Raw genomic sequence first — 26,757 nt, 5'->3', positions numbered from 1 at the left:
GTTAGCAAGTGGAAGAAAGAGTACAGCTGATAGTAAAATAAAATCACCTCTCTTTCTCTCCCATCTGTACCCTCCAAGTCCATAACTAGTGTGAAAGGCTTAATACCAACAGCGTTGGAAAGCCAAATACCTTGAGTTGTTTGGCTCCTGCAAAATGATAACATTGTTATTCCTTTTGGATTATCAGGAGCATAAAATAAATAAACAGCAATTGATACAAATTTGAAATCATAAAAAATATGCAACTTACCTCCCCTTAAAGGCATCCATCTCCCTAAAATTCGTATGAAAAAGATGATTCAAAAGAGTGCTCTTCCCTGTCCCAGATAATATACAAAGCACAGCATGTAAGATGTATATGGTGCTCTAAATGTTTCAATTTCATTGCTGTGAGAATATCAAAAATATGGTTGAAAAATAACTAGAAAAAAAAACAGGTGAAAGCGCTATTATTAAACTTCCACAGATATATCTGTCTAACTTAGCCACTAAATGGAGGAAGTTTATCCCTCAGTATCCCATGCAAACACATACAACTGGAGGAAAGACATGCTCAAACAAATCCAAAACCTGTTTTCTAGAGGAAAATATTCATTAAGACAACACAACAGATTAATCCATGACAATTGTCCAACATAAAAACCATGACGGGAAACTTAGATGATCCAAACCCATATATTTAATCTTGTAAAAGTCAAAACAATGGGGCTAAATATTCTAACTAATATAATTCTACCATTAAGAGAGAGAATAACCCCGAAATTATTTTTCGAATGCATGAAGTCTTTCCCTGCACACACTATATGCATCAAAGGTCATGTTACCTCCCAAACCCTCACTTCTTGAGATAAAATCCTAAAGCTCAAGTGAAATCTTGGAGGAACCAAGAGGGATGCCAATGTCACCTCACAAGCCCTCTTCACACATCACGCCTGCCCCCTCTTTCTTGAGGGGAGCTTCCATAGAACCAAAATACTAGAATGTTTACAATAAAGTTCAAAACCATGACAGGAAACTTAGATGATCCAAACGCATATATTTAATTTTGTAAAAAGTCAAAACAATGGGGCTAAATATTCTAACTAATACAATTCTGCCATTAAGAAAGAGAATAACCCCGAAATCACTTTTCGAATGCATGAAATCTCTCCCTACACACACTATATGCATCAAAGGTCTTGTTACCTCCCAAACCCTCACTTCTTGAGATAAAATCCTAAAGCTCAAGTGAAATCTTGTAGGAACCAAGAGGGATGCCAATGTCACCTCACAAGCCCTCTTCACACATTAGGCCAGTCCCCCTTTTGCTCGAGGGGAGCTTCCATAGAACCGAAATGCTAGAACATTTACAATAAAGTTCTAGCAAAACAACTTGGTATGTTTTAAGAAATAAGATGAATGAGCAAACCGGAGACTAGTGTCTTAACAATTGGGCAAATGGAGTCAAATCAAACATAAAATAACAAAGAAGAGTGTTACCCAATGACTCGATGGGCATATGTCAAGGTAATTCCAGCAAGAAGAATGGCATTAAGGTTTACAAGAAGTACTCAACCACAAAGTGTTCCACTGATTTACAAAACACATTCAATAGATATTCATTAAGATCAAAGGGATTTCTCCCAAAACCAACCATACATCCAATGGAAAAAGCTACACTTTATGCTCTTGCTCAACTACCCTTACAATATAAAAGTGTGTGTTTTCTTAGAACCTTAGTTCTCCAAGGAATAACAATGGAATGTCACATTCAAGCCTCTCTCACTAAAAATAGGAATGAGTTGTCGAGCTCCACTTTTTTCTCCCAAAAGAATTAATAGTATATACATCATTATCTCCTAGGAAAAGAATATAATAATGTTCTCATGTACCAACACCATGAGACAAAACAACAATGATACAATAATGAAGTTGGTTAAGCAACGCCCTCCAAGAATAGCAAAAGAAGGCGGGATGCATCTTTTAAGTGTTTGGTCATGTATCCACCTCCAAGAGATGATAAAAATGCCTTTAATTGTGAGGCCTTCAAAACTGACCTCCACATGCGAACTATTACCGCTCATTCCAATCAAGGCACCTATAGCCATTTTTTCTTTTTGGCAACACCATTGTAAGTCCAAAGATGCAAGTCAAAATTCCTGCAGGCCATGTGATGACTATGTATTATGGTATCCTAGGCCTATCATGCTCAACCACGCTCCGTCCATAAAGTCTCCACTCTTAAGTCCTTCGTCCTAGATAGGATTGAAGACCTTAGGATGGACCTACTTGGACACATGGTTTAGGGGAGCCATTAGTTTTGTTGGGGTGATCACACTATGTAGGTCCAATTTAGCCCATGTCTTGAAGCCACCAATGTCTTTTCCACATGGTATTGTGTACCATTGTCTATATGCATTTCCTTAGCCTTGTAATAGCATTCATTTTATAATTCTCAACATGGTTGTCTAAGTTCTCGTGGTTCACAACATTTCACGTTTCTCAAGGCAATTCATGAATCCCAATGCACAACATCCCAAGATCAAGAATCAACAAATGGTCAAAATGTTCAAAATGATGTGTGATTGACATTCCATGTACAAATTTTGGCAAAAGGTGATGGCATCAAGCAAACATTCCAATTTAAAGGTGGTTGTACTCTCTCTCCTAGCTACGTGGGAGATAAAAATGACCAAAAGTAGGTCATTCCTAGACATGCATGGACAAAATTTACAATAAAGTTGAATTTAATCACGCTCCAGACAAAGCCTAGACGCCGAGTTCGATCAATCAAGTGGGATGTTACCCATGCAAGCAAAAATCAACCTGATTTCCATCCCTCATGTGGCAAGATTCAAGTGGGTTAGAGGCAATGTCCTAGGTCCAAATGTTGTTTTTCCACAGCATTGGAGAATCTAGGTTAGGGTCTTAGAATCTCTAACATTACCAATACAAATTCCACAACAAACTACTTTGCACAACAGAATATATATAGCAGTAAATCAACATGTGCACAATATAGACAACATTTTACAAATTTCAACTGCCCAACTTTGTTATATTAACAAATTGTAATACAACGGTCTAGGGCTCTCGTACCAAGGATAATGGCTCTCATACATCCACTGATACAAGACTACAATTAAGACTTGGTGCCAACAACTATGACAACCAAACTGCTCAAACAGGATACACTAACCCTCTAGTTGATGTAGCACGCTCTCTCAACTCCTCTTGGCCATATATCCCAAACACACATCTAGGTCCTTTAGCTCTCGATCTACAGCAACACAAACCTACCTCTATCAATGAACCAGCTCCTTTAGGCCACTGAATACGGTTCCAATCTACCCTCTAGCTGACCATTGGTCCATTAGTCCATCAATGCATTATCACATAGGGTCTTCTTTCGAGTTGTTCACAACTCCATTTTTGAACAACTTTCAATTGCCCACTGTTGCTCCTCAGCTCCTTTGGGACTTCTTGCCCACTAGCTGCTCCTTAGTCCTTCAAGGACACAACTCTTAGGAACTTCTTCCCACTAGTGCCTTCTTGTGTTGTCCAATGAAGACACACTTAGGGCATGGAGGGTTGCACACAATGTTGTAGATGTCTTTCTCTATCCAACAATCTAGGGTTGATCTAGGGCTACTTGTCAACTGATCTAGGGCTACTTGGGTCACCTACTTGCTGCCCTCCTAACAACCTTAAAGTGCCCAACAAATTGTCTATAACTAGGACTGTCCAACCACCTAGCAACCGTCAACTTAAAGAGCACTTACCTCTGACCAAGGGCACTTTCCTTAGTTGTTGTTCACTGACCTATGCAAGCTCAGACCTGAGATTTTTCAACCTAGTTAGGGCACCAGACCTTAAAATCACCCAAAAACTTCATTGCCTCCTCCTCTAGACTCCTCCTTATCTGTGTTTTTATCTTGCCAACTTAAGGTGTTGTTCTAGCCTTACTTTGACCTCAAACCAACCCTAATCTAGGGCTTGGTCCTACCTGCAATAGTCCAACAGACTTCGGCCCCTGTTCCTTGAGAACAATAGCCCTTATGCATGCATTTTCTAGCCTAAAATTACAATTTAACCATGCGGCTAGCCTCCTGCACTTCTCGGACCTGCAATGGATACATAATAGAACTAAAACAATCCCAAAACATCCACATCCTTGTCCTCCTTCCTGAGTTGCGGGTACCCCAACTTTAGATGCTCTTACATATGATGTGTTTGCACTTGGGTTGGTGAGAATGAGGTCTCTCCTCATCTCTATTTATACCTTCTCTTAGGGTGACGTCCAACCTATCAATAAGGGCACCTTATACTAAGGCCGACTTGATTTTGAGACAAATTCACCCACACAAAACATTCAAAAAATATTTTCTCTTAACCTACATGGGCTCTCTTGGTGCTTGAAGTTGCCCCTTGCTCCTCTAAGGGTGCACTACCATCTCCAAGTGCCATGTCATCAAATCTCATCAAGGTTTTGGCCCCACACCTTTGGGTACAAAACCCCAACATTGGGTTCATAGCCCACAAGTGACCTTATGAAACCAATTCCTCCACAACCCTCTAGCCTAGGGTTTGGAGTACCTCTAAAGCTACAAATCTCAACAATCAGCGAGGGAGGTACTTCCAACACTAAGAAGTCTCCACCAACATAAACAGCGACATTAGCCCATTTGGCGTCCATCACTGCAGCATACTTTGTAGAAGGAACCACGCATTTTTACAGATCTGAAATTGCAGAACAGCAAACTAATTGGTCATCTATAACCATTTACCAAGGCCGACAGCAAAGTATTCATTTCTAAATTGGTAAGATCTACTAACACTCAACTTTGTGCTATTTTAAGGCATGTTTCTTGTAGTTAGTGTTATTTTTCTTGTTGGTCTGTGTTTTTCTGCAATGAATTTTTCATTTTCAAATCAGCAAGACCTTAAAAATTAACTGCAAAACTCTGTCACCATAGAGATATAAATGGGCACTAGTCTATTAGTCTATGTTGGAGGGTATTTAGTGTAGGGAAGTGTCCCTTAGCTTTATAGGAGTTGACCTTAAGAGAAGCGACTCATGCCGAGGTGACAGTGGGCAATTGTCCTGTGTGCTACCACCTTAGTATCTCATGAGGACATTAACGAGGCCCGCTAGTTTGAGTGCTAATAGAAACCAAGTTTCCAAGTGTGGCAATTTTAGGTTTTGATCCTAATACAATAGTAACACATCCTCAATAAATGGACAACAAGCCCTTCAAAACTAGAACACCTCCTTAACCGACTTAATAAAATTTTCTTCAATGTGCAATAGCCTTCTGCATGTGCAAACGGGAGAGTCAATCAATAACATAATAATCCTTGAACAACCTTTGAGGAATATTCATGAATAACCACTTTGAAAGGAAAATAATATACAATGTTCCATTGAGAACGTGGGAGTGAGGATACACACAAGGGGGGTGTACATAAGCAACCCCAAAATTTAGAGAAATTTCAAGGAAATGGGGGACGTCATAGTCATAAAAATTATAAAATTATTAAACATTTTTTGTATAAAAATAAAAATAAAAAAAATCCCAACAATATGTCAATAACTAAATTAGTAGATAGTATAACTTAATAATTATGAAATGTACATCTAAATATGATCATCGTTTCGTATTAGTCTATTATGAATCAAAATTATCATTTGACATTCCTGCAATCATCAATGTAAAATTGTAAATCTAAAAGTAAATTTCTAAATTGAATCCATCATTTGACATTACGCAATGTTCCATCTAAATTCATCATTTGGCAATGGGCATTAATATTATGAAAGGTACATCTAAATTAAATTAAACATTTGACAATTGAAATTACCTATGTTGCACAAAACTTTTAGGAACCCAACATTTCGGGCCATACCCGTACCCGAAACTCAATCGAAACTCGAGCATCATGTAATCATTTATGAGAGTTAATATAGACTTGGTTTTCCTTCTAAATTGTCATTTATGGGTCTTATTCCCTCTTTTCTTGCAAGATAATGTGTTATTCACTTATTTATAGATTTATTTTTGTATATATATACATATAAGATGTTTCAATCGATGTTTCAGTCGACGTTTCCATTTTCTGGAGGTGATGTTTCTAAACATCCCCGTTTCGTAAACTCTGAAACGTTTCGGCGCTTCATGCAACTTAGGAAATTACACAATGCACATCGAAAGTAAATTCATCATATGACAATGACATTATGTTGAAGTCTAAAATAGCCATAGAATACTAAACTAAAAGTAAACATAGAAAGCAGTGAAATACTAGTAAATTTCTCAAAAAGTATTAAATAATAAATCGCAACTCCAATCCGTTGGCTCCAAGTCACAAAATGGAAATCGCAACTCCAATCCAACAGATCCAAGTCACAAAATGAAAATCGTAGCTCCAAATGTTTCAAGGCCCCGATCGATGATAAATCTAAATCATAGCAAACTGCAAATGGAAAATGTTGAGTGGAAGCAACAGGAAAATCTCGAGCGAGAAGGTAAAATGTTGAGTGACAACAAAAGGAAAATGTCAAGCAGCAAGGTAAAATCGTAGGGTTAATGAGAAATGAATGAGAAAAGTGAATGATTATGTTTTAAAATTTTAATTTATCCTTTAGTTTTTATTTTCGTTTTTTAATTATATTAAAATTTGTAATTTTTGTAAATTTTTATGTTTTTCATTGTTACTAGCAAAAAAATTTGGGGGGACGCGAGAGGACGCAGAGTTTCCCCAAGTTTCCTCAAAAAAAGGGGACGTGGGGAAAAGTTTCCCCAAGAGTTTCCCCATCCCGAGAGCGTGGGGGAGTGAGGAAGCACGTCCCCCACCCTAGTGGGTGTGTCCCCATGGAACACTGGTAATATATTATTCCTTGAGTAGGGTTGCAGATAGAGAAATGTACCATGGTGGTTAGACCCAAGTGTACATCTTCCTAAATACTCCATATGCCAAACCAACCCATCCGAAAAGAATGCAATGCGGTTGATTTCGTAAATAATCTTCAAACCATGAGCCAAAACCATCAACTGATTTGCAAACCCATGTGTTGATTTTCCTAAACCGTGTGAACAAGACGAGGGTAACCTAGAGAACTATGTAAAGTGTCAAGTAGGTGGATCACTTCACATGCATATAAGCGAAAGGTCCTGAGACCTTCAACAACTTCCCAAAAAAAGAAAAGTACCCATCCAATGTGCATTCATCTCATTAAGTTTGACAAGATCAACTATTCCAATTAATAATAAAATATGCTCCAAGGTGGTTAAAATCTCCTCAAAACCTGTGTAAGTGGATAGATCTAATGAAACCTTCTAGACTCAATCCTATTAAGTTTGGCCAAATCAACCCAATGAAGCCCAAGGCTAAGGTGATAGCCCCTCCACTCAAGCAACATGTGTGCATCAAGGTGAGTGCTACATCTAAGAGTTAATTTCATGTTTTACATCGGAAAGCACCCACTCAAGTGTGAACATAACCCATATCATCTAGGGCACTCACACAAAAGCCTCCTGTTGACCACTACGTGTCAACTACCCATAGCAGTACACCCCTTTTTTTTCGCAAAAGGGTAGCGCTTGATCGACAAGTCTATGCCGTTCGACTACCATCATTAGCCTGATCATGCTATTTTGTAAACCCAGACTGCATGTGTAAATTGTAAATAATCTTAGCAGATCTGTGTCATGTATGTAATTGCCTAGGTAAACCTAATTTTCTAGTGATGATCCACATTTCAAAAGGTTTCTTGTCTCACCAATCCATGATCGGCAGAGTTTTTCTTCAGCCTAACCCCAAAGCCAGAATGGATTTTGTCATTAGAATCTCAGGGGAGTCCTAGTGTGCTAAGTCAAGTCCATGTAAAAGTGATTTGGGAATAATTCTAACCATTTGGTTAGCTTATTTTATTACAAATTGCTTGATCTGCTAGATTATGATTGTGTCGCAGAACTAGGTAGTCTATGACGATCTATGTCAAATGGGTCGTGATGTAAAATGGCTTGAAGGTTAGAAAATAATTAATCCCCTCATAGGTCGAAGGTCCTAGGTAAAATTCGCAAAGGATAAGTTCGAGGGTCTACTAAAATTTAAAAATTTAAAAATTAGAAAAAATTAAAAATAAAATAATAAAAAGTCAAAGTTTTGAGGAAATAAATGCAAAATTTTAGTTTTTTAATATATTCAAATGCATTTAATTTAAAAAATGTGAAATTTCCTCAACATTTAAAATTTCGACGGATGAGATTAAAAGAGATTTTGATCCTCATCGACAGTGAGATTACTTTGACATGGATCACTCGAACTAGCTGTTGGGAAATTTATCTTTAAATAGGGAGTCAGGGGTCATTTGAGATCATTCGGTCTGTGAGTCTTGTGTTAAAGAAAGCTCTCTTGTAATCGTTTTTTTTTATGTGCAATAAAGAAAGACTTTGGGGTTGAAATCTTGTTGGTGTTACTCTTCTGGAAATGTTGTAAGATGTTTTATTTTTCTGCAAAAATTTAATTTCAGCCATTGATGATAGCTTGATGAAGAGTGATTTTAAACACAGGTATCTTGTTTAGTCACTAGGGTTTAAATGGTAGTTAAATTTCTTAATATGATGGCAGGTATCTCCATTAGATCTAGATTTTAGCATCGTTTTCTCCCTCTTTGTTAATGGTTGAAGTAAGTTGTGCAGGAAAATCTCAATTTCGAAGATCAACGGGTGTTTGGGAAGTTCTTGGCTGAACCAGCCAACTCCGGAGAAGCACATTCTGAAGAGCCCAGCCAGGCTTATCATTTGAATTTTTCATGTGAATGCATGAAGGGTTTTCTGAAGCATCTCATGTTAAATTTAAAATTCTGAAAATATTTCTGTGGTAGACTGACAAATCTGGCTATTTAGAGCCTTTAAACTGTGAATATTGTAATTATTTAGTTGGTTTCAGGGTTTTTAGTTTTGTTTCTTGCATAGTTTGTTTCTGGGTGTTTGTTTTGTCATTAAAAGTTGCAGATCTGAAGGTGAGATTCAATCTTGAAGCCAGATCTAGGCCCTGGAGGGTATGATTTGACCTTAGCATCAATTTTTGCAGGGATACTCTTCAAAGGATTTTCAAATTTTCTGAAGAAATTAGAGGGTTTGTCCAAGCTATCTGCCTGCTGGGGTTTCATTTTCGCAGAAAAATTTTGAATTTTTTTTAAAGGTGAGAGTTGTCCAAACCCTCACCTGTGCGCTGCAAGCCCTTCCTTCAACCTCAGCTATCCATTCACGTAAGCCCCATCTCTCCCCGCGATTTCTCTTTCCATCTGCCGCTTCCTAACTTGTTGTCCGTTGAACCTATCTGCCGTCCCTCCTCATCAATGCGTTGCTACTGTTGCTCCAAACGTTCAACTCGACCCACGCAGTCACTTTCTGCTCCATTCTGGACCTGCACGTATCCCTCACGCAGTTGTGTCCACCCTTGTGCCCACAAGCATACCCCTCCTCCCACTGCTCTATCACTTCAATGCGTCCTCCATCCGCTACTCCATCCATCGATTTGTTGTTCAAGCCATCAAACCTGCAACGAATCTCCTGCCATTCGCTCCGCAGCCATCCTCCATGTCTACATGATCTCTTTCCATCTCTCACCGTTGCCTGCTCTCTACAAACAACCTTCCGCTCTCTTTCCCGCAGCCTCTCCTCCACGCAAACCTGCAAGTGAGTAGTCAACAGCAAAATCGTTTTCTCCTCACCATCAACCAAACCTGCAGAAAAGACAACACTACACTTCGATTTTATTTAGCTAGGATTATTTCTATTTCATGTCATGATTTCATAATACGTATGGTTTAGATTTATTTTGGTTATGTTGTTTATCTTCTTTAGGTTAGATAGGTAAGTTTAGATTTTGGTTAGTTTTGATATTTATTTTATTTTAGTTTGGTTAGATTTTATTTAGTTTAAGTTATAGTTTGATTTCTTTTAAATAAAAAATAAAAATAAAAAAAGGGGCATAAAAAAATTTTAGAGTTTTTTTTGTTCAAATTTGTTTTCATTTAGATTTAAATTTTTTTGTTTATTTTGATCAAAAAATAAAAAAATTTCTAATTGTGTCAAAACATTTTTGTCACATTGAGTCAGCTCCAAATGTTCAGCTCGCCCCACGCAGTCACTTTCTGCTCCATCCTGGACCTGCACGTATCCCTCACGCAACTGTGTCCACCCTTATGCCCACAAGCATACCCCTCCTCCCACTGCTCTATCATTTCACTGCGTCCTCCATCCGTTGCTCCATCCATTGATTTGTTGTTCAAGCCATAAAACTTGCAACGAATCTCCTGCTATTCGCTCCGCAGCCATCCTCCCTGTCTACATGATCTCTTTCCATCTCTCATCGTTGCCTACTCTCTGCAAACAACCTTCTGCTCTCTTCCCCACAGCCTCTCCTCCACGCAAACCTGCAAGTGAGCAATCAACAGCAAAATCGTTTTCTCCTCGCTATCAACCAAACCTGCAGAAAAGACAACACTACACTTCGATTTTATTTAGCTAGGGTTATTTCTATTTCATGTCATGATTTCATAATACATATAGTTTAGATTTATTTTGGTTATGTTGTTTATCTTCTTTAGGTTAGATAGGTAAGTTTAGATTTTGGTTAGTTTTGATATTTATTTTATTTCAATTTGGTTAGATTTCATTTAGTTTAAGTTATAGTTTGATTTCTTTTAAATAAAAAATAAAAATAAAAAAAGGGGCATAAAAATTTTTTAGAGTTTTTTTTTGTTCAAATTTGTTTTTGTTTAGATTTAAATTTTTTTTGTTTATTTTGATCAAAAAATAAAATAAAATAAAAAATTTCTAATTGTGTCGAAACATTTTTGTCACATTTAGTCTTGGCATATTCACTTAAGGATTTGCAACATTTACAATTTTGGGTGTATCTTTTTCGCTAAGGCTAAAAGATTTTAAATGTGGGATTAATGTTTGTCATTTTTATATAGTCAAACGCGCTTAAATTTTATCTAAAAATTAGCTATATGAAAGTGGTGAATCATTCCTTGAAACTGGTTAGCATTTAAATTTTATGGTTATTTAAAGTATTTGATCTTTTGAAGTTTAATTGCTAAAGCTTTGTGCATCTATTGAATATCTCGCATCTAGTGAAATTAAGCATTGCTTGGATTATTTAATGTTCTTTACATCTTAGCTATTTTGCAATTTTTTTCAAGCAATCGTCAATTATTTCATAAGCAACTAATTGATTACTTTGGATCATTGCCTCCTCAAGGCACTGGTATTAAATCATTTAAAATCCTAACTAAGCCTTAATCAAGTAGCTTGTTTTCCCCATTGTGTCTCCCAAGCCAGCTGATTACCAGTTGGTCTTATTTTATCCCATAGTGTATACCCCCCTTAGCCTAGGGAGACGACTTAAACAAAGAGATCGGGGATGAGGGTGACAGCCCCCGGTCTAAGCGTTGTCGCGGTGCCTAGACACTCTGCGTGACAACATTTTTTGGTGCCGCTGCCGAGGATAGAGTTTTTTCTGTCCTTGGTTTCTTCGACATTCATCTCGTTTCTTTCCTCTCGTCCTTTCCTGTCCTTATCTCCTTCCTTTCGAGTTTTTCCGTGTTACACTTTTTGTCCGAGTGGCGACTCCACTTCATATATGCTCTGCAAGAGTGTATACTAGAAGACATCCAAGTAGTTTGGTTAATCCTGTTCCTGATCCTGAAAGGGCTCTCAGAGTACGATTACACAAACTATCTTGTCGTACACTTCTTGTTAACATCGGACAAGAAGCCCTCTCTAATATCCGCTTGCTTTTTACTAACCTGGTCGAGCACGACATCATGGACATATTTGGGCCCTACGATTTTTCTAACATTCAGGGTTATCCCAATGATATTCCAAAGCATGGAATGGATAAATTGCCTATCTTTCAGGGAAATAACGCAATTAGTGCTAATTCACATCTGAAAGCTTTTAGTTTATGGATGGGTAAGTACGCAAGGGCTGTTGATTTTAATCATGAAGATGTTAGAATGACCCTTTTTGTTCTGACCTTGGAGGGTGATGCTATAGAATGGTTTATAGAAAAGCCTCGGGATTCATTTGATTCCTTGTAATCGATTGTTAATGCCTTTAAGGAAAAGTATGAAGATAAGAGAGAAGGAAGACACCTCGTGAAAGCTATTAGCATAATCAGAAAGAGAGAGAATGAAACCGCCGAAGAATTTAACAAAAGGTTTAATGATATTATTAAGGAATTACCTCAAGATTATAAACCTACCGACAAATCTCTTCGAGATTTTTATATAGATGCCTTTAGCCTAGAGCCCTTCTATGAGTTGAGACGTGCTAAACTTCCTGATTATAGGGATTGTCAAGCTTTAGCCATAGAGCTTGAAAAGGATAAGGCAGCATCTGGGAAGTCTAAAATCCTAGGTTTTGATAGGCATTCAAAGAAATTGAAAGAACCTAAAGGAAAAGAAGTTCAAGAACCTGATAGCAAGCTTGTTCAGAAATTGCTCCAAAAGATCAAAAGCATGGAAATTAATCAAGCGAAATTAACATCTAACCATGCTAAGGAGATAGCTACTTTGCAAAATAGGTTGGTCCAAATGGAAAGAGCGCAAACGCAAAATTTCCAGCCCAGAAATAATAATAATAGAAATAATAATTGGCAAAAGAAGGGTCACAGAGACCTCCTAATCCGCTTACTAATTTGGTCGATGATGCTCCGCCTTACTGTCGGGTTTGTGATGCTCTTCATGAGGAGGCTACTTGTCCCATCGTTAGAAGAATTTTGGATAATGGAATGTTTGGGGCAGGTGATCAAATAAATGTAGTGGGTAACAAGTTTCCTTTGTCTATGAACGATTGGATGGAAGTTAAGGAAAATAGTCGAGACGTTATGCATCCCTTGTCAGCTTTTAGTATAAATAACCTTGAAAATGAAGATGACATTTTGGCTAAGTTATATGGCGAAAGACCCTCTCCAAAGCAAATCATGGAAATTGCTAGAGATAAAGGTTTAACTTATCAGAGAAGGGATAAAGATCAGAGCGGGAATCCAATTCCCCCTCGAACCTTTAACCCAAGTTTAAACTCTGGATTAGATGTCGATTTGGGAAATTGGTTTAACAATGCGAAAATCTAGGTTCCTGTCTCCGAGATTGTGAAAATCCCTTCCCAAAGAGATAAGTTACTAAAAGCTATTCAAGGTCCTCCAGCAAATATTTCTCAACAAAAAACCCCGGAAGTTGGTTATCACGATGCTCCCATATATTTGCAAAGTTTAGATTCGGATAACAACGATCATCAGCCTTTCTTTATCACTTTGATGATTAATGGGTATAAATTAAATAATTGCATGCTGGATTCTGGTGCATCAGCTTGTGTCATGACTAAGAGGGTCATGGAACAGCTTAACTTAAGAGTTTCTAGACCCTACTACAATATATGTGCCATGGATTCTAAAAAGATTGAAGTTCATGGTCTAATCAAGGATTTACAGGTCCACTTATCAGTTTACCCTGACATTATGATTGTTATGGACATTGTTGTTGTTGGTGTGCCTGATGCTTGGGGTATGCTTTTATCTAGGAAATGGGCCTCTGATCTAGGAGGGAGTATTCAAATGAATTGGTCATACGCTATGATTCCTTCCCCTAGAGGTGATGGTTTTGTGAGACTTTATAGAGAACCCAAGAGAAAATTCCATGTTGAAGATCCTAAGAGACCTCATAACGAGATAATTAAAGAACAATCTGACATTGGGAAATACGCTATCATGTCTAATTCCATAGTTCTTCCCGATGATAAGATTGATAAAAAGGTTGGGGATCTCGACAATAAAGTTTGGTACATGTATTTTGATGGTGCATCGTCTAGACATGGTAAAGATGCGGGTATAGTTTTGAAATCTCCCTTAGGTCATATCTTCAAGTTTGCTTACCGATTAGAATTTGAAGCAACCAACAACGTTGCCGAATACGAAGCTTTGTTGTTGGGTCTTGAGTTGGCGAAATCTTTAAAAATTAAGTTGCTTAGCATCAAGGGGGATTCTGACTTAATTATCATGCATCTTACAAATAAATTTACGTGTAAAAATCAGAGATTAAGGAATTATCGAAATGCTGTGTGGGATACTATGGAACACTTTGATGCCCTTGACCTTGAAGCTATCCCAAGAGAGCATAATAGTTTGGCTGATGAACTCGTCGTAGCTGCTACTACCTTGCAGTTATCTGATGGGCTAATTGAGGATAAGATTAAAATGAAAGTTATATTTACACCTTCTGTTCCAGATAACTCAAAGCATTGGCAAGTCTTTAATGATGAAAAGCAAGTGATTCGTTTTCTTGATAATTTGGATGAGTTTGAAAATTTTCGGATAAATTCTGAGGAGGATGGATTTGATAATCATGAGCATATCACAAATCCTACTCCTCGGAATGTGGTTTCTTTAGAACAACACTTTGATAGGCATGATGCCACAAAGTTGAAAGAGGAGAATAAAATGGATCCAAGCGAATACCTCGAGGTAAACATTGGCACTCCTACTAACCCAAATATTGCTAAAATTGGTAAGGGTACTAGTGTTGAGGAAAGAAAAAAGTTAACCAATTTACTTCACGAATATCGGAATGTTTTAGCGTTTTCTTATGATGAATTAAAAGGTTATAGGGAGGATGTCATGGAACACACTATCCCTTTGAAAGATGAAAATGCTAAACCCTTTCGTCAGAAGCTTAGGCAGATTAATCCTAAGTTAGCCCTTTTGGTTCAAAAGGAGCTTTCGAAGATGCTTGCAGCAGGAATTATTGCTCAAACGAGGCATTCAACATGGAGTTCCAACCTGGTGATTGTTAGGAAAAAGAACGGTACGATAAGATTTTGTGTCGATTTTCGAAACCTTAATCTAGCATGTAAGAAAGATAATTACCCTTTGCCAAACATGGAGACTCTGTTGCAAAGAGTAACCGATTCTGGAATGATGTCATTGCTAGATGGTTTTTCTAGGTACAATCGTGTATGGGTTGAAAAAGAGAATCGTCACAAAACTACATTCACCACACCATGGGGTACTTTTGAATACATTAGAAGCCGTTTGGATTAACCAACGTTGGGGCTACCTTTCAAAGGGCTATGGATTATGCCTTCAAGGGGTTAATTGGGAAATTTATTGAAATTTACCAGGATGATCTTACTGTTTATCTAAGGATGGTATCAGTCATTTAAACCATCTTAGGCAAGTTTTCGATAGATGTGGAGAGTATAGGATTTCTTTGAACCCGGCTAAGTCTGTTTTTGGAGTAACTGAAGGGAAGTTACTTGGTCACATCATTTCTAAGGATGGAATCAAGATTGATCCTGAAAGAGTTGAGGCAATCCAAAAGATTCCTCTTCCCCATAATCTTAAATCCCTTTAGTCTTTCCTTGGAAAAACAAACTTTCTTAGAAGGCTTATTCCAAATTACGCAGAAATAGCTAAGCCTATTCAGAGTCTTCTGAAGAAAGATGTAAGATTTGTTTGGCAAGAAGACAGCAAAAAGGCTTTTCAAGAAATCAAAGGTGCTATTGCAAAAGCCCCTGTTTTGGTTACTCTCGATTACTCTAAGGATTTCATGATTTTCTCTTTCGCTTTGGAAGATACCATTGCTAGTGTCTTATTACAGAAAAATAAAGATGGTTAGCCTATTGCTTTCATGAGTACAGCGCTTCAAAATTCTGAATTAAAATACAATACCATGGAAAAGCAAGCCTATGCCTTAGTCAAATCTCTTAAGCATTTCAAGACTTATGTGGGTTATTCCAAAATCATTGCTTTTGTCCCACATTCTGCTGTTAAAGATATATTAACTCAAACCGATTGCTTAGGGACTCGCGCTAGGTGGGTTACTAAAATACAAGAATATGATTTAGAGATCAGACCCACCAAGCTAGTCAAAGGCCAAGGCTTGGCTCAAATGTTGACCGAAGGTAATGAAAAGGCTCTTGGTTTGATTTGTCTTAACGATCTATCTTCGCCTGAGTTGCAAAGATTAGGAGAGCATGAGTGGTACAAGGACATTATTTATTACTTGTTAAATCTTACATGTCCTAACCATTTAGTCGCTCATAAGAGAAGGGCTCTTAGACTAAAAGCCACTAAGTATTGCCTTATGAAGGATGGCCTTGGATGGAGAAATCCTGAGGGCATAGTACCTAGGCATGTTGATGAAATTGAGTCCAAGAAGTTAGTTTCTGAGTTTCATTCAGGGTTTTGTGGTGGTCATTATGCTGCTAGAACTACTGCCCACAAAATTCTTAGAGCTGGTTATTATTGGCCTTCAATTTTTTCTGATGTGCATAAGTTTGTTAGAAGTTTTCAAGCTTGTCAACTGTTCACTAGGAAACAGAAGCTTGCTGCCCTGCCCTTACAACCTGTCGTTGTGGAGGCACCTTTTCAGCATTGGGGTCTGGACTTCATCGGGAAGTTTCATGAAAATTCTAGCAATGGCTACTCAAGGATTTTGACTGCTATTGATTATTTCACTAAATGGGTTGAAGCCATCCCTGCTGTTAGTGTCAGTCTTTCCAGCCTTCCTACAGTGATCAAATATGCTCTTACAAAGTGGTCTCAGAGTGTCAAGGTCAAATTTTGTCATTTCAAAGAGTTTTCAAGCAAAATTTGGTCACTAGGCATTAGGTCTAGGGTTTGCTTTCACTCTTTGCAAAGTTGCCCAAATGCCAATCTATGTCACTATTCAGCTGAGTCTATCATCATTCATAGGGTTGTCATTGTCATGTCAATGTCTAATGAGTCATTTTACATCTTGTTCATGCTTCAGTTGCGCCTAGGCAAGGTCATTTCCCTCTCCTAGGGTTTTGAAAGCTAATTTCTCTTGGACGGTCAAATCATCGGCAAAACTTGTATCCAGATGTTCATACACCTTCCCCTATCCTTAAAGTACCTTATCAAATGCTTCCCATCCCTTAGATCCGCCAAATTCCTCATTTTGGCACAAACCCTAGTTTCTAGCTACAACCTAGCAATTTTCTAGGTTGGGCCTGTGTTTTGCCCTTTTGGACCCCTTCCCCTCGCTCAATCTCTGAGATTCCACTTTCCCCTGCTTCCTAACATCCCTCCCCACACCCAAAAATTTCCCCAAGAATTTAGAAGCCCCCTACCCCTTCATTTCGCTCCATTTCGACAAAATTCCTTGTTTCACACATCGGGACAAGTCGCACTCAAATGATGTTCCAGAGCAATAAAAGATGAATTTTGGAAAATTGAGAGAGGTTTTTGTCCATAACATGCCAAAGAAGAAAAACCCCCTTCACTTTTTGCACAGGTGTCATGGTTTTAGAGAAATGTCAAAATTGCAATCGCCAGATCCAAGGAGGTTGGCCAAGGCACTAAAACGACAGAAAAGGCCCGATCCACTCCAAATTTTGGCCAAAGCCTCTTTGACTGAGCATGGCACTAAATAGCTCAGCCCCAGCACAAATTCCAAGAAATTTTGAGCATTTTGGGTGATTTTTGGTTTTTAAGGCAAAAAACAGGTTTTTCCGCTTCACGGGTCTCACCCCCCGCGCGACCCTTTCACTTGGCAACTCTATTTTCAAAAAATTCAGCATTTCTGGATTTGGCATGAAAAGTTACACATGCTCACCCATTGCCAAGAGATTTTATGAAGTTTTGGGCCTCCAGAAAGTCAAAAAACAAGCAAAAAATGACTTTCTGCCACATTTTTGACACACAGAAAGCAGTCTTGGGAGATTGCAATTTTGGAGGGGCAAATGACAACCAAATTCAGAAATTCCAAATGGATTGGAAAGTAGACTCACAGACCTTTCCAACAAGCCTACTCTTGCCTCATTTGGACACCTGAAAGTGCCCCAAAAGTGCTCTCAAAGGCGCGCAACCCATCAGGCAAATTGCTCAGGATTTCAGCCTACAGTTCAGCAAAACGCAGTTTTGACTGTGTTTGACTTTTTGGAGTTGATTTTTATCCTTCTTGTTGTAAATGATGTAAATTTATGACACTTTTACACTTATGTATCTCTTCTAGAAGATTCATTCATGAGATAGGTGAAAATTTAATGAATGAATTGGTTTCCTAGCTTATAGAGGCAAGTTGTTTTAACTACCTAGATTTTAGTGCTCAGTTTAGAATTGGTTGAAACAGCTCCTAGGATAGTGAGCTCGACCCCTAGAGGCAGGGAAAGATGTTAGATGATCTATATTATGTACTCTCTTGCTCATTTTCATGGTTGGACTCTTGAGGGAGAAGCTATCATTGTATTATTCACTGTATCTCTACAATTTTTGGCTAAGGAAGACCAGGGTTTTGCAGTCCTTTTTGGGATTCTTGTGGTTACATGTATTGATGGTGTGTTTCTCTATGTACTTGTAAGTGTGTTATGTGAATCATTTCCTTTCTTTTCCTTCTGCACATTAAGCAAATGAAGTGTTAAAGTAGAACTCATGACTGTCATGCTCTGCTTTTAAGTTTATTTAATTTCAATGTTTTCTACTGTTTAAGGAGAATTCAAAGTTATTGTTTGCTCTCCTTAGCTCCTCACCTGTCTTTCTCATCCATTCACCTTAATCTAAGGCGTCAATATTGTCTCCTATCTCGCCCCAAAGAACCCCCTGCAGAAACTGTGTCCAATCCCCGCACCCAAAATTGCCATCTCCTCAATTTGCCACCAAAAACCCTAAAAACCCCAAAACAACCATTTTGATCAGTTTACTAGCCTAAAATCAGTGTTACCCTATTGGTCATCTCACCAATTGAAGATCTTTACCGAGATAGACCGGAGAGAGCCCTCTCCTGCCCCGTAGGGCTAGCTACGAGGCTAAGTGGTTTCATGTTGCCTTGAGGTTTACCTTTCTCAGCCTGAGGTGAAATTTCAAGCGCTAACACCTGCTAAGAATGCCACTGAAAAGGTCATTATGGATTTCATTGAAAATAATATCATTACTAGATTTGGTGTCCCTGCTAAGATCACTACAGATAATACCAAGGCTTTTAGTTCTTCAGAGTTTTCGTCTTTCTGTTTCAAATATGGCATTATCTTATCTCATTCATCAAATTACTATCCTCAGGGTAATGGTCTTGCTAAATCAAGTAATAAAAATCTCATAACCATTATCAAGAAGATAGTAGGAGATAATAAAAGATCTTGGGATAGCAAAATCAAGTATGCTTTATGGGCAGATAGGATCACTAAAAAGAAAGCTACTAGTAAAAGTCCCTTTGAATTAATTTATGGCTTGGATGTAACTTTACCTGTGCACCTGAAATTTCCAGCTTATCAGCTCCTTTAGCATTTTTCTACTAATAGAGACGTCGTTCAAAACAGAATAGATCAGATTGTGGAGTTAGATGAAGCTCGTAGGACAACTTTTGATACTATATGTAAAAGTCAATCTAACATTAAGAAAATCTTTGATAAATCCTTTCGATCTAGATCTTTGCAGGTTGGAGATATGGTACTTCTTTGGGATTGCAAGAATGAAAAACCAGGAAAACATAAGAAGTTCGACAGTTTGTGGTTGGGGCCATACATTATTCGAGATATTGCTGGACCAAACTCATTCCACTTGAGCAGATTGGATGGCGAACCACTTGATTTACCTGCAAACGACCAAATGCTCAAGCTGTTCTTCAAAGATGATATCTAATGTCATGGGGCATCCTCTATATTGTATTTCTAACCCTACTCCTTGTTTTTCAGCATTCTCATTTCTGTTTTAGGATTAAGATTTACTTTCCATGTTATTAGATAGTTAATAAATGAAGAGCTTATATCTTTTTTGTGCTTAATGTTATATGATGATTTTATTGTGTGTTGCGCGGATGCAGATTCTGGATTCTCACATTCCTACAGTGCAGCAACGTGTCCCCAAGTAGAGCCAGATGTTAACCACTACGTGTCAACTACCCATAGAAGTACACCCCCTTTTTTTCGCAAAATGGTAGCGCTTGATCGACGAGTCTATGCCATTCAACTATCATCATCAGCCTGATCATGTTATTTTGTAAACCCAGTCTGCATGTGTAAATTGTAAATAATCTTAGCAGATCTGTGTCATGTATGTAATTGCCTAGGTAAACCTAATTTTCTAGTGATGATCTACATTCCGGAAGGTTTTTTGTCTCACCGATCCATGATCGGCAGAGTTTTCCTTTAGCCTAACCCCAAAGTCGGAATGGATTTTGTCATTAGAATCTTAGGGGAGTCCTAGTGTGCTAAGTCGAGTCCATGTAAAAGTGATTTGGGAATAATCCTAACCATTTGGTTAGGTTATTTTATTACAAATTGCTTGATCTGCTAGATTATGATTGTGTCGCAAAACTGGGTAGTCTATGAGGGTCTATGTCAAATGGGTTTTCCCCCTTGAGATGTAAAAATGTAAAAATCGTGATGTAAAATGTCTTGAGGGTTAGAAAATAATTAATCCCCTCATAGGTCCTAGGTCCTAGGTAAAATTCCAAAAGGCTAAGTTCGAGGGTCTAATAAAATTAAAAAATATAAAATAAAATAATAATAAGTCAAAGTTTTGAGGAAATAAATGCAAAATTTTAATTTTTTAATATATTCAAATGCATTTAATTTTAAAAATGTGAAATTTCCTCAACATTTAAAATTTCGACGGATGATATTAAAAGAGATTTTGATCCTCATCGAGGGTTGAGATTACTCTGACATGGATCGCTCAAACTAGCTGTTGGGAAATTTATCTTTAAATAGGGTGTCAGGGGTCATTTGAGATCATTCGATCTGTGAGTCTTGTGCTAAAGAAAGCTCTCTTGTAATCGTTTTTTTTATGAGCAATAAAGAAAGACTTTGGGGTTGAAATCTTGCTAGTGTTACTCTTCTGGAAATGTTGTAAGATGTTTTATTTTTCTACATAAATTTAATTTCAGCCATTGATGATAGCTTGATGAAGAGTGATTTTAAACACAAGTATCTTGTTTAGTCACTAGGGTTTGAATGGTAGTTAAATTTCTGAATATGATGGCAGGTATCTCCATTAGATCTGGATTTTAGTATCGTTTTCTCCCTCTTTGTTAATGGTTGAAGTAAGCTATGTAGGAAAATCTTGATTTCGAAGATCAACAGGCGTTTGGGGAAGTTCTTGGCTGAACCAGCCAACTCCTGAGAAGCACATTTTGAAGAGCCCAGCTAGTTTTGATCCCGAGCTTATCATTTGAATTTTTCTTGTGAATGCATGAAGGGTTTTCTGAAGCATCTCACGTTAAATTTAAAATTCTGAAAATATTTCTATGGCATACTGACAAATCTGGCTATTTAGAGCCCTTAAACTGTGAATATTGTAATTATTTAGCTGGTTTCAGGATTTTTAGTTTTGTTTCTTGCATATTTTGTTTCTGGGTGTTTGTTTTGTCATTAAAGGTTGCAGATCTGAAGGTGAAATTCAATCTTGAAGCCAGATCTAGGCCCTGGAGGGTAAGATCTGGCCTCAGCATCAATTTTTGCAGGGATACTCTTCAAAAGATTTTCAAATTTTCTGAAGAAATTCGAGGGTCTGTCCAAGCTATCTGTCTGCTGGGGTTTCATTTTCTTAGAAAAATTTTGAATTTTTTTTTAAAGGTAAGAGTTGTCCAGACCCTCACCTGTGTGCTGCAAGCCCTTCCTTCAGCCTCAGCTATCCATTCAAGTAAGCCCCATCTCTCCCTGTGATTTCTCTTTCCACTTGCCGCTTCCTAACTAGTTGTCCGTTGAACCTATCCGTCGTCCCTCCTCATCAACGCATTGCTACCATTGCTCCAAACGTTCAGCTCGCCCCACGTAGTCACTTTCTGCTCCATTCTGGACCTGCACGTATCCCTCACGCAACAGTGTCCACCCTTATGCCCACAAGCATACCCCTCCTCCCACTGCTCTATCACTTCACTGCGTCCTCCATCCGCTACTCCATCCATTGATTTGTTGTTCAAGCCATAAAACCTGCAACGAATCTCCTGCTATTCGCTCCGCAGCCATCCTCCCTGTCTACGTGATCTCTTTCCATCTCTCATCGTTGCCTACTCTCTGCAAACAACCTTCTGCTCTCTTCCCCACAGTCTCTCCTCCACGCAAACCTGCAAGTGAGCAGTCAACAGCAAAATTGTTTTCTCCTCGCTGTCAACCAAACCTGCAGAAAAGACAACACTACACTTCGATTTTATTTAGCTAGGGTTATTTCTATTTCATGTCATGATTTCATAATACATATAGTTTAGATTTATTTTGGTTCTATTGTTTATCTTCTTTAGGTTAGATAGGTAAGTTTAGATTTTGGTTAGTTTTGATATTTATTTTATTTTAATTTGGTTAGATTTCATTTAGTTTAAGTTATAGTTTGATTTCTTTTAAATAAAAAATAAAAATAAAAAAAAGGGGCATAAAATTTTTTTAGAGTTTTTTTGGTTCAAATTTGTTTTCGTTTAGATTTAAATTTTTTTTGTTTATTTTGATCAAAAAACAAAATAAAAAATAAAAAAAATTCTAATTGTGTCGAAACATTTTTGTCACATTTAGTCTTAACATATTCACTTAAGGATTTGTAACATTTACAATTTTGGGTGTATCTTTTTCACTAAGGCTAAAAGATTTTAAATGTGGGATTAATGTTTGTCATTTTTATATAGTCAAACGCGCTTAACTTTTATCTAAAGATTAGCTATATGAAAGTGGTGAATCATTCCTTGAAACTTGTTAGCATTTAAATTTTATGGTTATTTAAAGTATTTTATCTTTTGAAGTTTAATTGCTAAAGCTTTGTGCATCTATTGAATATCTCGCATCTGGTGAAATTAATCATTGCTTGGATTATTTAATGTTCTTTACATCTTAGCTATTTTTGCATTTTTTTTCAAGCAATTGTCAATTATTTCATAAGTAACTAATTGATTACTCTGGATCATTGACTCCTCAAGGCATTGGTATTAAATCATTTAAAATCTTAACTGAGCCTTAATCAAGTAGCTTGTTTTCCCCGTTGTGTCTCCCAAGCCAGCTGATTACCAATTGATCTTCTTTTATCCCATAGGGTCTACCACCCTTAGCCTAGGGAGACGGCTTAAACAGAGAGATCAGGGATCAGGGTGACAGCGTCCGGTCTGAACATTGTCGCGGTGCCTAGACACTCTGTGCAACAACACCTCCAATCACACCACAATAACCACTAAAATGTCTAGAACCATGCAAAAAGGGATAATTATGCCAAGGGCTCCACAAGAGAGTAATGTCAACCTTTCAAAGGTGCAAACCATAAGTAATATGACATCCAAAGTGCTAGGGAAATTCATCTCAATGAAGATGAACACCTCATTATCATAATACAAAAACCGTAGCAAACCACTCTTTAATCTAATCGTCATGAAGGAGCAATTATTAACACTTGGAACTTAGGGAGACCTTAAGTTAATGAATTCTCACACCATAATCAAGGGTGAAAGAAATTCATCAATCTTAAACAAAACTCTCCCTGAAACTCCAAGAGTCCAAACAACTCAACAATGTCAAAAAGGAGACAGCACTACATCATCAAGATACCAACAATTTGAATCAAGCCAAATCATCAAACAAAACACCATGACAAGATCTCATCCAAAACCTACTTGTCAACCACCAACGCATCATCTTAACCAAAAGATAGCAACATCTCTAATCCATCATATCAAAAATAATACCAAAGCACAAAAATGCAATGGATCACGTATTTGTTTAAATTCATGAAAATCTAGTATTTGCTCATATTAGATCTGTTGGAAATACAGAAAGGGGGGTGAATCAGTATTTCCTTCTTTTCACAATTGATTAATTAGATTTAACTCAACATTCAGAGCATTAAGATAAACAGAAACTTCATCACATCAAATAGGCAGTACACAAAAGATTTTGTCCAAAAAAGCTTTGCATTATGTATGGTTACATAAACAATTTACCAGCCAAGCAGGAAGGAAGTATAGAACTCCCCAAGTCTGAAGGTGTTCGCAGATCAAGTCTGCAGGAGTCTTCAACCTCCCTTACAATCAACAAGTCAACCAATCACTGTTGCTCCACAACTGCTGCCCACTGCTGCAACCAAAACTGCCACTACTGTTATCTTTGCTGTTATACACACTGCTCTCTGCTTCTGCCCGCATTGTCTGCAACCACCGCTTCTGTCCATGCTGCCTCTGCTGCTACACTCTCTGTCTGTTGTCCACGCTGTCTCTGCTACATTTCACTGCTCTTACTGTCTGCTGCTGTCTTTGCTGCTTCTAACTACTGTCCCACATGCTGCCACACACTACCATACATGAAGTCATTCTGCTACATATCTATGAAATCTGTCATCGCAAGATCACTGTGTATTCTTTCATGTCATGTCCTCACATGTCACAACATCATCAAGCCACTATCACAACGTTTATGTCATACAAGGGTATCATTATTGTAAGATAGATCATAATCCTTCATCTGTCACATACTATCAGAGTCATCACGTTAACACTGTCATCAGATTTACATCAAGGGTTACTGTCAAATAGATACATAGGTCTCTGCACTAGAACTAATCTTTATTGATTCTATAGTTATAATGTAAGTAACCCAAACCTCTATCCAATCAATGCTACACTTAATCCTCTGTCTTTATCAATCAATGCCTGCAAGAGATCATTGTGTCACAACCAATAATTTGTTCTGCAAAAGATCTCTGTTTACAAGATCAACATCAATTATGTATGTAACCTCTGCAAAAAGGTAAATTAATGTAGTCTCTAACCATCCAACAGCAGCATAGTTAATGATACAAAAAGTCTTTCTGTGAAACTATTGACAACAGATCCAGCATGTAATATCCCAAACATATAGTTTTATGCCTTGTGCATACTTATGACAAGATATGCAGTTTCAGAAACTGAATCACCATTGTGCAAAATAAGAGACTTTACCCTTTGTTTGTCAATTTAGTTCAATCACAAAACAAAACACAAAAGCTTTTATTTAGGATCTGCTGATGCAATAAATTGCAGTGTGTTTGTCTCAAATCGTGCATAGATCCCAAAAGCCATCCCTGAGGTGTCTTATGTTGGACAGAAACTTCATCACTTATGCTCAAAAACTTTTCATGCCTTGACAGATTTTGATGCTTCAAAAATTAAAACACTAATCACAACCTTCAATTGTTACTTCAGGGTTCGTACCACAACAGAGATGTTGATTAGGGCTCTTTTTGATCAAATAGTTCTGTCAATGAAATCAAACTGGAATGTAGCTGCACACCTTCACTTGTTTAGCAATCATCGTGAGGAATCAATTGTTGTGTACACTACTGAAGGGTTGTTCCATACAATGTTCACCAGGTGTGCCACTGCAATATGTCAGCATGGGTGAGATTTGCACAGCTTGCTTATCTTCAGACTTTAACACGTCTCATCGTGCCTCAGAAGTAGCCTACAAGCTTCAGGAGAATATGCGATGAAACATCACTGAAACAAATTGCAGGAATCTTGGTTATTATTGCGGATGGTCCATAGTATAGCGAGACCCTAAAGTCCTCTTGCCAAGACAGTGAACACCTGCAAACTAACTAGCAAAACCCAAAAATATGGAACTTAATGAACACAAGGTTGTAGCGAGTTCACGTAGCCACATACTTGTTCCTTCAAACTTTCTTGTAGATGAGTACGCAAGACTCCACAAAGTTTACTTTACGTCCAAGAGAAGAGCTTGAGCAACAATGCCAGCGAAACCAACAGGAGACAAAAATAGCCCAGAACCCTAACCAATATCAAGAACTCTTCCAGAAATTCTTCAATGGCCACAGTCTGTTACAGTCCTACACAGGTTCGAGAGGGAATCATTTTTGAATCTCATACTCACAAAAGTTGAAATCTTCATGCCTTTATATAGTTTTTGATGGATAACTAGAAGGGCCAGCTGACATGAAGTTTAGGAGAGAAGATCATTTGATTTTAAAATTCAAATTATTGGAGCCAAAATGCTACCTCCAAATTTGAATTTTAAATTTAAATTCAAAACCCTTAGTCGTTGTATTATTATTAAGACCTTCCACAACAATAGATGCCACGTCATCAATCTGCTAGGGCAGTCAATCCTTCAATGCCACATCTTCATTTGCCAGCACCAAACAAGTGTTGCCACATCCGCAACCTATTTAAATAATGAGATGCCACCTTTATTTTGATATTTAATAGGAGGGCCTCTTGACTTCATGATTTGCCAATCAAATGCCACATAGGAAATTTGACCATAGGTTTTCATAGTCTTGCTTTGAGTCAATCGAATGCTGCCACATCAGCAGTAATATGTCTTTTACTGATCCAATACTATGTTGCCATGTCATCACACTTGTCACCACATTGTTATCCTTCAAGCCAAAATAAAATTTACCACATCATCAGCCCTTGGGGGTTTTGACCATGAAATGGTGCTTCAACTTTGACTGAGCATTTCTCACAAACCGTGACGGCCCACGAGATGCTCCAGATACCAACGGAATCAGCATCACAAACAGAATCTAATTGCGAGGGTCTCTAAGGTAAACTCACTGATCTGCTGCTACAAAAACTCCAACAAACGCGAGGTATGTTCATTGACCAGGAAATCAAACGCTAAAGCTAGGGTTTCATCACTGCTTCCTCTCATCCATGACAACGAACATATTGAGGACAACAATGATGACATCCTGCACCTACTGCATCCACTATGCCATCCTGCACCCAATCGACATCCTACACTTGCTCGTTATCCTGCACCTGCTCTCATATTG

The 26,757-nt window shown here is 37.9% G+C and overlaps 1 pseudogene across 1 annotated transcript in view; it reads right to left on the bottom strand.

The window, feature by feature from the left end:
- Positions 1-26,757, bottom strand: part of LOC149174944 (protein ROOT HAIR DEFECTIVE 3-like) — a 238,494-nt pseudogene that overhangs the window by 93,365 nt on the left and 118,372 nt on the right. Inside the window, exons 4-5 of the transcript XR_016257955.1 lie at positions 251-317; positions 48-147 (exon numbers count right to left, since the gene is read on the bottom strand). The product of XR_016257955.1 is annotated as a protein ROOT HAIR DEFECTIVE 3-like (transcript). The remainder of the gene's footprint in view (positions 1-47; positions 148-250; positions 318-26,757) is intronic.

This window comes from Pinus tabuliformis, chromosome 4_1 (genome assembly GCF_031772625.1).
Source record: "Pinus tabuliformis cultivar Carrire ecotype Pingquan chromosome 4_1, CPIR1, whole genome shotgun sequence".
Taxonomy (NCBI): domain Eukaryota; kingdom Viridiplantae; phylum Streptophyta; class Pinopsida; order Pinales; family Pinaceae; genus Pinus; species Pinus tabuliformis.
The sequence above is the reverse complement of the archived record's forward strand: the minus strand, read 5'-3'. Positions and strand labels throughout refer to the sequence as shown.